This window comes from Lactuca virosa, chromosome 2, assembly GCF_052849685.1.
Source record: "Lactuca virosa cultivar CGN04683 chromosome 2, Lactuca_virosa_CGN04683_v6, whole genome shotgun sequence".
In the NCBI taxonomy this organism is placed as follows: Eukaryota; Viridiplantae; Streptophyta; class Magnoliopsida; order Asterales; family Asteraceae; genus Lactuca; species Lactuca virosa.
Genome location: NC_136427.1, coordinates 183,036,985 through 183,051,925, shown reverse-complemented (window position 1 = coordinate 183,051,925; position 14,941 = coordinate 183,036,985). Strand labels below are relative to the sequence as shown.

The window sequence follows — 14,941 nt, the reverse complement described above, 5'->3', positions numbered from 1 at the left end:
AATGATAACAAAATCCACCAATGTATTAAATGTGAAATATAATATGAAGAAGGCATTTGAAGCAATTGACTTTCTCAAGAGTCTATTTTGAGAATTTAAACAATTTTAATAAGATTCTAAATTGTATATACAAATAAGTCTAGTATATTTATTAAGAACTGCATTCTAGAGGTTGATGATAAAACCCAAATACTCAACACAAAACAAATATTTTAGTTATTAAGAGTACAACCGATAAAAGTTCATACAATGGATTTTTAAATGCCACAATCTTAAGCTAGATACATGTTGAAGAAGAAAGAGATATATTCTATATGCCAAACTCTTTGACTCTTAGATATAAGTTACATATCAACACATAGTTATAATAGTAGAAACTAAGACTTAATTATAGAAACTTAACATTTACCAACATTCATTGACTAGGGTTGTAATCAAATGTCATCGATGTTGATGTTGATTCGGCATATGATAGTTATACCTCCTCACAAAGCTTCACATGTCCAGTATTAGTTTCAACCATAGCGGGCACATGTGACAGTCTGATGCCTTCTATCTCAGTTGTGACTTCTTTCATTGTTGGCCTATTTTTCCCCATTGAAATTCAAACTTCGCATTGCCAAGTTTGCTAGAGCTAATAACTCAGTCCTAGAACCCTCTTTAACAACCATTGCATCAAAAATAGACATAACATGACCTTCTTCCATGGCTAACAAAAAGTGTGTAGCTAAACTTCTATTTCCACCAAATCTAGTTAAGGAGATTGGCTTTTCTCTTGTCAAGAGTTCTAGGAAAACAACTCCAAAACTATAAACATCACTTTTTTCGGTGAACTGACTTGATTGGAAGTACTCTGGATCCAAATAACCAAATGTCCCCTTGACTAACGTAGTCAAGTGAGTTTGATCTACTGATACAAATCTTGAAGTTCCAAAATCTAAAACTTTGGCTCGATACTTTTCATCCAAAAGTATGTTAGTAGTCTTGATGTCCCTATGGTATATAGGAATGGAGGTTGTTGAATGTAAGTACAAAACTGCTCCTGCAACCTCTGTCGCGATTTGTATTTCATGTTTAAAGAGATTGAGAACGCACCGGTTTCATCGTGAATAAAGTCATACAAGGTACCATTTGAGATAAACTCAGAGACAAGTAGTGGCACCTCGGTCTCTAGGCAACATCCCAGTAATTTGACCACGTTCCTATGATTGACTTGTGAAAGAATAACTGCCTCCTTGATGAATTGTTCTAGTTGGCTTTCATCCACCATCTTTGATTTCTTGATTGGTACGATCCTTCCATCCGTTAACATGCCTTTATACACTGTACCTTGACCTCCTCGTCCAAGAATCCTATTTTCATTAAAGTGGTCAGTGGCCTTCTCCGGTTCATTGGATGTGAATAGTATGGTTTTGCCAATTAAACTAATATAACCTGCTTCTTGTTGTTTAAGAAGTAGACAACCATTGCGAAACCACCTTTGTTTCCTTCTCTTGACGTTAGTTTTCTTTATTAGTTTGTATAATGCATAGCCGATTCCAATTAGGAAAAGTGACCCCATGCTTATGCTAACACCTGAAATTGAACAACAAATATAATACCAAAAAAATAAAATAGGAACCTTATAATATTTAAGGTTACATAAATGAAGTATTAAGTTTCCTAAATAGATATCTCTCACCTTCTTTAAGGACTACACTTCTACAACTAATCATAATGAGGGATTGGTTGTTAACTTTACTTTTACGTGCAATGGAAAAAGCTAACATTTTGGTCAAGCGTGGACGTAAGCATGTGGGTGTCACCTTTCAGCTAAATAGTTTATGATGTCTGTACAGTGTAATATAATTTTTATTATGAAAATGTAAGTATGTAACCTGGGGTATTGTCTTTTAACATTGAAACAATTATTCTGTTTGTAAATATCATAAAACTTAAACGAGGTTTTTTCCGGTTTTCCAATTAAATTGTTTCCTCAAAATTAGAATGTGATAATGGTAATTGATAATTCCAACATTGTTTTTGTTCCAAACCATCACAACATTTTGGATGGACTAACTTCACCACACACAAATAGAGGCTATGTACCAAATGGCTCGTTTGTGAGTTACAATTTGGAATTTTTAGGTATATTTTCATAAGTTTAAAGATAATTAAAAGTATATCCTTAACCTTAATAAACATTAAAATATTATATTTGCCAAACCTAATTTTTAAATATGATATTTACCCTTCAGAAAATTTTAAAATATCATATTTGTCCTATTCTATTTTTTAAATATATGTTTATATATTTTATAATCATTATTTATATTTTACAATCATTTTAATTATAATAAAAATAAAATGACCATTCAATTTCTCAAACGAGTACCATTCAATTTCTCAAACGAGGTATACAAATTCATCTTAATTTTTTGTCATTTTCTACACAAAAATTGCTCAAGATTATTCCATTGATTTAGTAGTACGGATTGAAATCCAGTTGGAAAAAAGAGTGATTATTGTTGTTCTTCGTGTGGGGCTCCATGTGCAGAAAACGGCAACTCTTGCGTCAAAATCTCCTCTTATATATTTTACAATGTTTTTAAAACCTAAAAACTGGATCAAGTATTTTAATGGCGGGACACTACTAGAAAAACAGCCTTTTACGAAACGCAATGTGTGTCGTAAAACGCTCATACGACGCGCAAATGCGTGTCAAGGAAGGCCCTGACATAACGAGAGACGACACGCTTTTGTGTGTCGTCTATTTACGACGCGCATTTATGACGCATTTACGATGCGCAGTTACGACACGCAATGCGTATCAAAGAAGGTCCTATCATAAAGGAAGACGACACGCATTTGCGTATAGTAACCTTGCGACGCGCGTTTAGGACACGCATTGCGTATCATTAAAGCTTCTGTCATAAATGAAGATGACACGCATTTGCGTGTCATAAACTTCAGCAACCATTTACGAAGTTTATTTCACTAATATGTCAAATACAAATAATTATTCCAATAATACAAAATAAAATACCATAAATAACAAAGATAATTCATTTCACTAATATGTCAAATACAAATAATTATTCCAATATTAAGTAAATGTAATAAAAAAAATGAACTCAAGAGAAGGAGAATTTATATACACTTGCATTATCTAGCTTACTATGTGCCAACAACTCTTTGTGTGTTTGCTTGAGTCATGTTTCCTCCAAATCTTCTAGCCACGCCAAAATATGATATCTTAGGGTTTATGTCCAAATCAAGTAAAACATTGCTAGCTTTAAGATCTCTATGGATGATTCTTAATCGTGAATCTTGATGCAGATAAAGAAGTCCTCGAGCAATTCCTTTGATAGTGTTAAAACGTGTTGTATGTCCAATCAAGTTGAGAACTTTGTGTCTTATCTGCCCAACACGAAGATTTAGTCATATTCAGTTTCGGTGAATGCTTAGTTCGTAAACGTTAAATTAATGACAATTATGTGAGTCTGACCAAATAAACACAAGTCTAAGCTTCTGTTTGGCATGTACTCATAACAACTTTTAATCTCCCTATATGCTACATCCGAGGAACTTAACAAGATTTCGGTGCTAAAGTTTTGGAGACTGGGCTTTTTTTTGGACCGGGCGGGCTTTATCCAAAGGCCTCTTAGTTTTTTAGTTTTTTACAATAAAACTGATAAGAAACAGAAATAATACTTGTGTTATGGATGTAAAGCACTCCAAAAGTGGGAAAAGATCTTTGTCTGAGTTTGAAAGTTGCTGCCATTTTGCAATCAATGGTTGCATCAAAATTTCAACGTATTTAGGCTGCAAATCACAATCATGTTTACCATGTAAATGAAATTAGATGAGAAAATTTAGCAAAATATAGCCAACAATTGAAATCCACTTTGATACAGTTATTAAAAGTTTGGTGATGTTTGTATAACCGAACCATTGTATCTATGTTTATCTGTCAACATATGTCTATATTTTCTGGTAAACAAACTCTATCAGGTATAAGAGGCCATGTATAATTCGATAAATTAATGTTTTCATTTTTAAACTATAAGTTGCAAAACGAAAGAATAAATACTAAAATATTTCCAATAGAGAAGGCATTTTTATAGGGTAAATTCTGAAATAGGTTTGCCTTGACCTGCTATTTATACCAGCATCTAGATGACTCTGCTGTCAAAAGACCAAACTACCCTTGACAGATTTACACTTGTGGCATACCTATGTAAAGTATCCCTGCCTCTTAGCATTCATTTTCCTGGAATATCTTTAACTATCAATAACTGAATTACCTTAAAAGTTAAAAGATTCAATTTCATTAAAAAAAATATAAAAGAGAAACATATCAAGCAAGCATCAAGATTCTGACATCAGTGCGCTCAACTGATAGATCTAACCAGAGCTTCTCAACCTTTCCGGAGTATTACAAACAAAACAAACTATAAGAAATCCACAACAAAAAGAATGAAAGATCCAATAAAAATTTGTCAAAAGAGTTTTTAATAATGATGATGGTAAAGAAAAATAGTTTACAGAAACAAATATATACTTACTCAATCAATTTAACAAGGATTTTTAGGAGATCAATTTCTTCCTCGTTTGAGTGATTGGTTGTGATCCTACACTCTGCATTTATCCATGGGTACTGATATTTCCAAGGAATGTTTTAATATTTCCAAGGAATAAAGAAAAGAATGTATAGAAATTACATAAGTACCTCCGATGTTTGGAGAGATAATTGTTGGTGATTTTAGTGTCACCATGTCATTTTAAGTAACTGGAACTAACATGTGAGGTAAGGGGCTTCATGATTTTGTACTCTAATAAATGTATGGGGTTGTACGGAGTGCACGCATGTATAAGATCGAGTCAGAAGTCGGTTCGACGACTAGTCGGGGGTCCGGGGGCAGCGTCCCCGGGTCCGGGGTTTCAAAAGGGGCGGCGCCCCTTTGGCGGGGTGTAGGGGCAGCGCCCCTAGCGGAGTCCAAGGGGCAGAGCCCCTGGCTGGGGTCCAAGGGGCAGCGCCCCAAAACCTCAACGAATTTTGCATGTGGGAACATAATGGAAAACTCGATTTCTTGAGGGTGATTATGGTAAAACTAACGAAACTCGTTAGTTTTGGTAACCCTAATCCGGATTAATATTACTTGCTTCCAAAGCAACTAATGACGGCCTAACCCTAATGAAACCCTAATCGTGTTTCATATATAAACAACTCTTCCTTTCCAGAAGAGGGTTACGTTCTTAAGCTCTCGTTTTTCATCACACATTCACATAACCCTTTAGCATATTGGCTTACGTTTTCGGTGCCTAGAAACGTAAGTGTCCACTTGGATTATCCTAGGATGAATTTCTTGTAACCCAGGCATAGGGTAGAAATATCAGTTCGGAAAGTGATATCACGATCCAAGTTGGTATCCAGATCTCCACCACAAACCCTACAGATTCCCAACAATCGAACTGATATTTACTGTTTCTGGAGATGGGTGATTCAATCCGCGAGATGACCACTAAGTTTGCCAAGTTGGAGAAGTTTGAAGGCGTCGATTTCAGGCGCTGGAAGAAAAAGATGCACTTCATGCTGACCACTCTGAAAGCAGCATACGTGCTGACTACTCCAAGACCATGAGAGCCTGAGGAAGGTGTTGTTGAGATGGCTGAAGAGACAAGAAAGAGACATAAGTGGGACAATGATGACTACATCTGCAAAGGTCACATTCTGAACGGTATGCCTGATGCTTTGTTTGATATCCTTAGTGAAGCCTTGTGTGCCAAGAAGTTGTGGGATACCCTTGAACTGAAATACATTACTGAGGATGCTTCTAGCAAGAAGTTTCTGGTTAGTGACTTTAATAATTATAAGATGGAAGATTCAAGGTCTGTCACTTAACAGTACAATGAACTCCTTGGCATATACGGACAGTTTAAACTGCACAAAATGAATATGGATGAATCCATAGCTGTGTCCACTATCATTGACAAACTGCCTCCGTCCTGGATAGACTTTAAACATAACTTGAAATATCAAAAGGAGGAACTGTCATTGGTTCAACTTGCTAGTCACATTCGTATTGAATAATCTCTTCGTGCGAAGGAAAGTGACAAATCTGAAAAACCCAAAGGAAAAGTTGAACCTGGACAGCCCTCGGTTCATATGGTTGAAAACAAACCAAGGAACCAGAACCACAAAGGACATGGCAAACGTAAGCAGGAACATGTCCCAAGCAACTCCAACAAAAAGAGAAAGGATCTGGTTTGTTGGAGGTGCAATCAGGTTGTACATTGCAAGCGTGATTGTCGTGTGAATTTGAGCAACAATGGTGCTGGAAACAGTGGAGCCAATGGGAAAGTGAACGGGTCTTCGACCCAAGTTAAAGGAGGTCAGTTTTTGACTAACTTTGATAATTCTAATCAGAATTATGTTTATTATGTTTCATTTATCCCTGAATCATTCTATGTGCAGGATGATGATGTTGCTTGGTGGATCGACTCTGGAGCAACGAACCATGTATGCAAGGATAAACGGATGTTTGAAACATTAACTCCGCTTGAAGATGGGTCGGTGCTGAAAATGGGAGACGATTCTTTTATTCCTATTTGTGGTTTTGGTGTCGTGTGTCTTGAATTTACTTCTGGAAAGACAATTAGATTATTTGATGTTTTGTTTGTTCCCAAGATTCGCAAGAATCTTGTTAGCTCTAGTTGTTTGAATTCTGATGGTTTTAAACAAGTTATTGAGTCGGATAAGTTTGTTTTGTCTAAGGGTGGAATGTTTGTTGGCTTTGGATATTTAAATAATAGAATGTTTCGTTTAAATATTGTTGACAAATTATTATCTGTTCAGAATTCTACATTTGTATCTTCTGCTTCTAATGTTGATAAATCTATGCTTTGGCATGTGAGATTAGGTCATGTCAACTTTAGAAGGATGCATGAGATGTCAAAAGATGGATTAATTCCAGCCTTTTATATGACATCTGATAAATGTAAAACATGCATGCTTACAAAAGTAACAACACAGCCATTTCCTAGTGTTACTAGAAATTCAACTGTTTTGGAACTTGTACGCAGTGACCTGTGTGATTTTCACTCCACTCCTTCTCTGGGAAATAAAAGGTATGTGGTCACTTTTATTGATGACTGCACTCGGTTTTGCTATGTGTATTTGTTGCATTCTAAGGATGAAGCCTTAGATAAATTCAAAATATACAAAACCGAGGTGGAATTGCAATTGGGCATTCCGGTTAAATGTCTCATGACTGATAGGGGAGGTGAATATATGGACCCCATATACTTCCAATCAGTGGGTATCATTCATGAGACCACGGCACCTTACACGCCTCAACAGAATGGCATTGCAGAATGCAAAAATCGAGTTTTAAAGAAAATAGTAAACTCGATGCTGTCTTACTCGGGATTGAGTGAAGGATTCTGGGGAGAGGCCATGTTAACGGCCTTCTATTTGTTAAATAGGGTTCCAAATAAAAGGAACAAAATAGTCCCATATGAACTTTGGTTCAAGAAAAAGCCGAATTTGAGTTATTTTCGGGTTTGGGGATGTCGGGCAGTTGTAAAACTCACCGAGCCCAAAAAGAAGAATTTGGGAGAACGTGGAATTGATTGCATATTCATTGGATATGCTAAACATTCCAAGGCATATAGGTTTTATGTAATAGAACCTAATGATTCGATTTCGGTTAACACTGTTATCGAATCACGAGATGTAATTTTTGATGAGATGCGGTTTTCATCGATTCAAAGGCCTAAGGATCTGACTTTTGGTGCTCCTAAAGAGCAAAATTCAGAAAGTCAAGATGGTGGTAATGTGCAAGAACCACAAGAGCTTCGTAAAAGCAAAAGAGGCAATATTGTGAAAAATTTCGGATCCGACTTCCAACTGTACTTGGTGGAAGGTTCAAGGGATGAAATTAGTCTTGAATACTCTTATTGCTATAGTATTGAAGATGATCCTAAGACTTATCAAGAGGCCATGTAGTCTCGTGATAGTGCCTTTTGGAAGGAAGAAATTGATGATGAAATGTCTTATGGGTTTTTGAGCATTCTAACACTTCCTAAGTGTACATGCAACCCTAATAACCTTGAATCTATGTTTTCTCTATATACATGCAAATTTCTTTTTCAATGTTATTTCCTAACTAGCATGGCATGGGGATTACATAAAACATAAAAACTAGTAGAAATACATACCTTGTTGTTGCTTGGATTCCTTCAAGACTTTGTGAGCCTAGCACCCCAAATGTTGTGCCTCAAATGCTTCACACAACACCACAAGACTTGGAATAACTTGAGAGAATGTCACTTAGCCTCAAAATCGGTTATGCCCTCTCTAGTAACACTAGGTCACGATTTTGCTAGCCATAGGGTTCCTTTTATAGTGTTGTCACAATTAGGGTTTACACATGAATGCCCTTAATTGTCATGACTCTTGATTTCTCATGACCCATGGGTTTGTAACTCCCATGGACTATCCATGGAGCTCCATATGATTATAACCAAACCCATAAACCATGGATCATTAATCCACCATAAAAGAATTGATGATTGTCATAATCAACCCTATATATTCAATTAGTCTCACTTTAATCACCAAATTAATACTAGATTAATACTTGATCAATACTAATTAAATAATACTATTATTAATATATTAGAACTTATAATATATTAATAATGATAAGTGCCTTATTCTCTCATTTAGTCTATCCAAGTATTGCAATGCCATGCAACCCAAATGGACCATGTCGGGTCGGGTCAAGTACACACCAAATAAAGTTATGGACTTAGACACTATATCCAACAGTCTCCCACTTGGATAAGTCTAATAACTATATTTGCAAATATGACTTTAAAATCCGACTAGCAATCGTAGCTCTTTCAAAGTCTCTCAGAACTGAGATGATGATGATACGCCATTTAAGATAAGTGATCATATAATCCTCTGTTCTCATGATATCAGCCGGACAAACACATGGAACATGGTCTTACTTATTGTCCAGCATTTGTTTCTCGATCTCTGATTTGTTTCGACATAGAACTAAATTGAACACATCAATTAGGTTCTGACCGGGCCCGGTACATAAGTCAAAACCAAATCATCGAGGGGCCCAGATATCGCTTCTATTTCTAGAAGGAACAGATAAACTTCGACTGATATGCTTGTACTAACTACTTGTTGAATTATTCACAAAGGCACGTTTTATAACATCGAGTTACCAATGCGTTTTCGTACAATCAATGAATAACCAACTCATAGTCAACAACTCATATCTCTAGGTTTGAAGATTTATATGATATTACCGTCTCACGATCACTCGAGATAAATTCCATGAAGTGATGCAAGTGAGCGTGGGTTGGATCCAATACTCAGCCCTTATGAGTACTCATGAATGTTGTAGCTACAATTGCATTGTCCAAAGCACTTTTAGACAAATCATACAAGCCAAATTCATGACAGTCTTAAATCAATACTTACTTCCAAAGTTTGACTGACTGTGGATGGTTTGAATAATAACATAATTATTCTGGAAGTAAAAACATGCAAAATTGAAACATAGTAAACAATCAACACAAGATAGTAACACCTTACTCATAAATAAATAACAACTTTTATTTATCATCAAATGTCAATTACATTTTACAAGTTTCAGGAATCTAATTATTGAAACTAATATCATCCTTCAGCCCAATGCGCCTCGCATGCTGTAAATGCTTAACCCTGCTCAGTCCCTTCGTGAGGGGATCTGCCGGGTTCTCATCAGATGATACCCTCTTAGCCACGAGGAGTCCTTCTTCTATTCGATGTCTAATGAAATGGTATTTTCTGTCAATGTGCCGAGATCTCCCGTGATCTCTTGGTTCCTTAGCCAAAGCAACCGCACTTTCATTGTCACAGAAAATTTCCATTGGCTCCTTTATAGCTGGTACAACTCCAAGGTCTCCGATGAAGTTCTTTAGCCATATCGCCTCCTTAGCTGCTTCACTTGCTGCTATGTACTCTGATTCACAAGTAGAATCAGCTATTGTCTCCTGCTTGGAACTTTTCCAAGTAATTGCCCCTCCATTTAGGATAAAGACCCAGCCTGACTGAGAGCGGAAATTATCCCTATCAGTCTGGAAGCTAGCATCGTTATATCCTTCCACTCTCAAGTCATCACTGCCTCCGAGGGTAAGGACCCAATCCTTAGTCCTCCGCAGATACTTGAGAATGTTCTTTACCGCTGTCCAGTGTGCCTTGCCAGGGTTCCCTTGATATCTACTGACCATGCTCAAAGCAAAGGCCACATCAGGGCGAGTACAAGTCATAGCATACATGATCGAGCCTACAGCGGAAGCATATGGTATATGACTCATTTCAGCTATCTCAGCCTCTGTACTCGGACTCTGAGTCTTACTCAGCTTGGCGTTACTCTGGATTGGTAATTCTCCTTTCTTGGATTCTTGCATGCTGAACCTCTTCAGCACCTTATCCAAGTAAGTACTTTGACTAAGTCCAATTAGTCTCTTACTCCTATCTCTCAATATCCTTATCCCTAGGATATAGGCAGCTTCTCCAAGGTCCTTCATAGCGAAACACTTCCCAAGCCAGGACTTAACCGCCTGCAAGGTTGGGACGTCGTTTCCTATGAGAAGTATGTCATCCACATACAACACCAAGAAGGTAACTATGCTCCCACTAGCCCTGACATACACACAATACTCATCCTCACTCCTAGAAAATCCAAACTCTTTGACCTTCTCATCAAAGCAAAGATTCCATCTGCGAGATGCTTGTTTCAATCCATAAATGGATTTATCAAGCTTACACACTCTATTAGGGTATCTTGTATCGACAAAACCCTCTGGTTGAGCCATGTAAACATCCTCAGCCAACTTTCCATTAAGGAAAGCGGTTTTCACATCCATTTGCCATATTTCATAATCATGAAATGCAGCTATGGCTAATAATACTCTAATAGACTTAATCTTAGCTACTGGTGAGAAGGTCTCATCATAGTCAACTCCCGGAGTTTGAGTAAAACCCTTCGCAACCAGTCGCGCTTTGTAAGTATGTACATTCCCATCCATGTCGGTCTTCTTCTTGAAGATCCATTTGCACCCAACTGTCTTACGACCTGGTACATTGTCAACCAAGTTCCAAACTTGATTGTCATACATGGACTGAATCTCGCTGTCCATAGCCTCCTTCCATTTAGCAGACTCAGGGCCTGCCATGGCTTCCCTGTAATTATTAGGTTCATCCAAATCTATTAGTGTACTATCACTAATAAATGTATCACCTTCAGTGGTGATGTGATAACCATAATAAAAATCAGGTGTGTTCCTCACCCTCGTGGAACGTCTTGGAGGTACAGACTCATCTATCGGATCAACAGGAGTTTCCTCCTCAGGTTGGTCGATAGCATTTGAGGTTCCTTCACCACTTGACTCTTGAAGCTCTTCAAGGTCAATTTGCCTCCCACTGTCCCCTTGGCTTATGAATTCTCTCTCACGAAAGACTCCTCTTCTTGCTACAAAGTCCACATTATCACTGGGTTTGTAGAAGAGGTAACCAAAGGATCTCTGTGGGTAGCCGATGAAAATACACCTCTCACTTCGAGGTTCAAGCTTATCATGAGTCTCACGCCTCACGAAAGCTTCACAACCCCAAATCTTGATGTGGTCCAAATTGGGAACTTTCCCAGTCCACATCTCGTGAGGTGTTTTGGCAACCTTTTTAGTAGGGACTAGATTAAGGATATGGGCGGCAGTCTCTAAGGCATACCCCCAGAAAGATATTGGTAACGTAGCTCGACTCATCATGGAACGAACCATATCCAGCAAGGTTCGATTGCGCCTCTTAGCTACACCATTCAACTGTGGTGTTCTGGGAGGTGTCAATTGTGAGACAATCCCACATTCCTTAAGATAGTCAAGGAACTCAATGCTAATATATTCTCCTCCCCGATCGGATCGGAGCATCTTGATGTTCCTGCCCAATTGATTCTCCACTTCCTTCTTAAACTCTTTGAACTTTTCAAAGGTTTCTGACTTATGCTTGATTAAGTAAATATATCCATATCTACTGTAATCATCAGTAAAAGTCACATAATAGCGATTAGCATCCCTTGTTGCAACTCTGAAGGGCCCACACACATCCGTGTGTACAAGGTCCAACAAACCTTCACCCTATCACAAGTACCTATGAAGGGTGACTTTGTCATTTTTCCAAGTAAACAAGACTCGCAACTATCATCTGACTTGAGGTCAAATGATTCCAAGACTCCAGCCTTTTAGAGTTGGCCTATGCGCTTCTTGTTAACATGTCCAAGACGACAATGCCACAAGGATGCTTTATCCAAGCTATCTGAAGAATCAATATACAACACATTATTTCCTAGATTGTCTACAACATTCACAGCTTCATATACACCATCACAAGGTAATGCTTTAAAGTAAAATACATCATTGTAATAAACATTAATAGCACCATTTTTATTATCAAATGAAAATGAAAAACCTTGTTTGTACAAGCCATGAAAAGAAATAATATTTCTCGCCATTTCGGGCGAGTAACAACACTTATTCAAATCTAACATTAACCCATTATTAAGCAATAAAGAATAAACTCCTATCTTGGTAATAGGTGATGCTTTCCTGTTGCCCATGACTAAGTTTATCTTCCCATGCTCCACTTGCTCACTTCTTCTTAGTGCCTGCAAATCAGTACAGATGTGAATACCACAACCTATATCAAGCACCCAAGAATTAGCATTAGATGAGTTATTAGACAATATTGTGTAAATACCTGCATGGGTGGGTTTAACCTTCCCATCCTTTACATCTTGCAGATATTTAGGGCAGCTTCGCTTGAAGTGTCCCTTATCCTGGCAATAGAAGCACTGTGCTTCCTTTGGGTTTGAAGAAGGAGTAATGGGACCTTTCTTTGTCCCACTTGAATAGGAACCATCAAGAGTCTTACCCTTGGTACCCTTCGAAGGGTTTTTCCTCTTCTTACCCTTTCCCTGCCCAATAGCCAGAACAGGGGCTGTTGAAGGAGTAGAAGTAGCAACCGCTTTACCTTTAAGGCCATTTTCAGCTGTCCTTAAGAGTCCTTGAAGTTTGCTAAGTGTGACTTCCTCCTTGTTCATATGTAAGTCATACGAAACTGATCATAACTTGGAGGTAAGGAATGGAGAATGATGTCAATCGCCATTTCCTCAGGAAAGTCAACATTTAGCTTCAGCAACCGGTCAACGAACCTTTGCATCTTCTGCAAGTGACCGGTGATGGGTTCACCATCCTTCATCCTTGCGGTTATCATGGAGGAGATGATTTCATACCTCTCCTGACGCGCGCTCTGATGGTACCTTTCCATCAGATCCAGGTGCATCTCATAGGGGTAGAAATCTTCATAGGATTTTTGAAGTTCAGGAGTCATGGTGGCCATCATGATGCATGCTAATTTAGTAGCATCCTTTTCATGTGCAACAAACTCCACAAACTCTTCAGGAGTAGCAGTGGCTTCACTCACAACCTTAAGCTCCCTATCGAGGACATATTCTTTGTCCTCATAGCGGGTAATCATTCTGATGTTTCTGATCCACTCATTGAAATTGGATCCATCAAAGATGACCTTACCACACAAGTTCATAAGGGAAAAGGAGCCTGTTGGGTTTGAGCCAGAAGCATTGTTGGAAGACATCTGAAAGGAAAGAAAGACAAGTTTCATTAGATTAGGAATCCTTAATAATTCACCCAAATGAAATATTAAGGCTAGGATCCAACAAACTATTTATAGTTGGAAGAGGGATGCCGTAATCCATACTATAAAATATTTGAAGGTAGGTAAATGACGATTTACCAATTTCCACCATAAGAACGAAATATTTTATTATTAGGTTTTATTGGTTTTGAAACTCCTAGATCTTTTGAGATACATTGAACTTTTCAATGGCATGTTTGAATCTCGATTGTGCCCTCTCAAGTTTGTGACTGGGATGCCGAGGATCACAAACAAGGTGTGAATAACCATACAAATTGACTTGGTACCCTCAACAATATTACCTAATCGATGTGTCGGTTAACCACACACGCTCCACCGATCTATAATAAAGTCAAGTTACCCTTTGCCACTCTTACTAGTCCATGTTAGTGTGCCGGTTAACCACACACGCTCCACTAACGACTTGGTAAGGTACAAAGTGTAATTTTATGGGCTAGCACCAATTTCACATTTTCCTAAAGTAACTAAGATTGGGAATTTATAATGTATAGTTACTTTATAATTCATTATACTTTTAACGAGTATTTAAAGTCGTATCCTACCCGTTCGGCTAACGACCCTCCACCGATCAAGGAAGCGGTGGGTGAGAGTGGACACCCATTAAGTCACCATTTTATAGGCAACAACCTTATACCCCCCTTATAGACCGGCTTCGTGAATGAGGCCTACTAACGGTAAGAATGACATATTCTTATACATATCTATATAATAAAATTATAATAATAGTATAAGTGTTGATTTTTAAACCATTTAAAAATCTAAGGTTCAATTTGGAATTAAAGTATTAGAGTGTAAGACTTTTCAAATTCCAAAACTTGAGGGCAAGAATTGAAACTATTCTAAGTCCCTTCAATTTGTAACTTATGAGTTTTAATGGTTCATAAAAATGAAGACTCTTCATTTTATGAAACCTCTTTAGTTCTTTAATCATAATTAAAAGAAGTGACTTTTGGTTATCCATAACTTGAGGACAAGTTATGGACACCATCATAGCCATTAAGATCATGAATTAAACACACATGGTGGTTACACATAATTCCTATGATCTTCTAAAAACTCATAAGAACACAAATTAATGTCAAGCAATTTCAAGAAATCATATAAACATATACAATACTTGAAAATTGATAAAAGTCATGTAAAATGGGTTAACATAATCATTAT

At 37.5% G+C, this 14,941-nt stretch overlaps 1 pseudogene; it reads right to left on the bottom strand.

Moving 5' to 3' along the window:
* Positions 1 to 415: 415 nt before the first annotated feature.
* On the bottom strand, positions 416 to 1,769 carry LOC145158013 (wall-associated receptor kinase-like 1; annotated as a pseudogene).
* Positions 1,770 to 14,941: the final 13,172 nt, after the last annotated feature.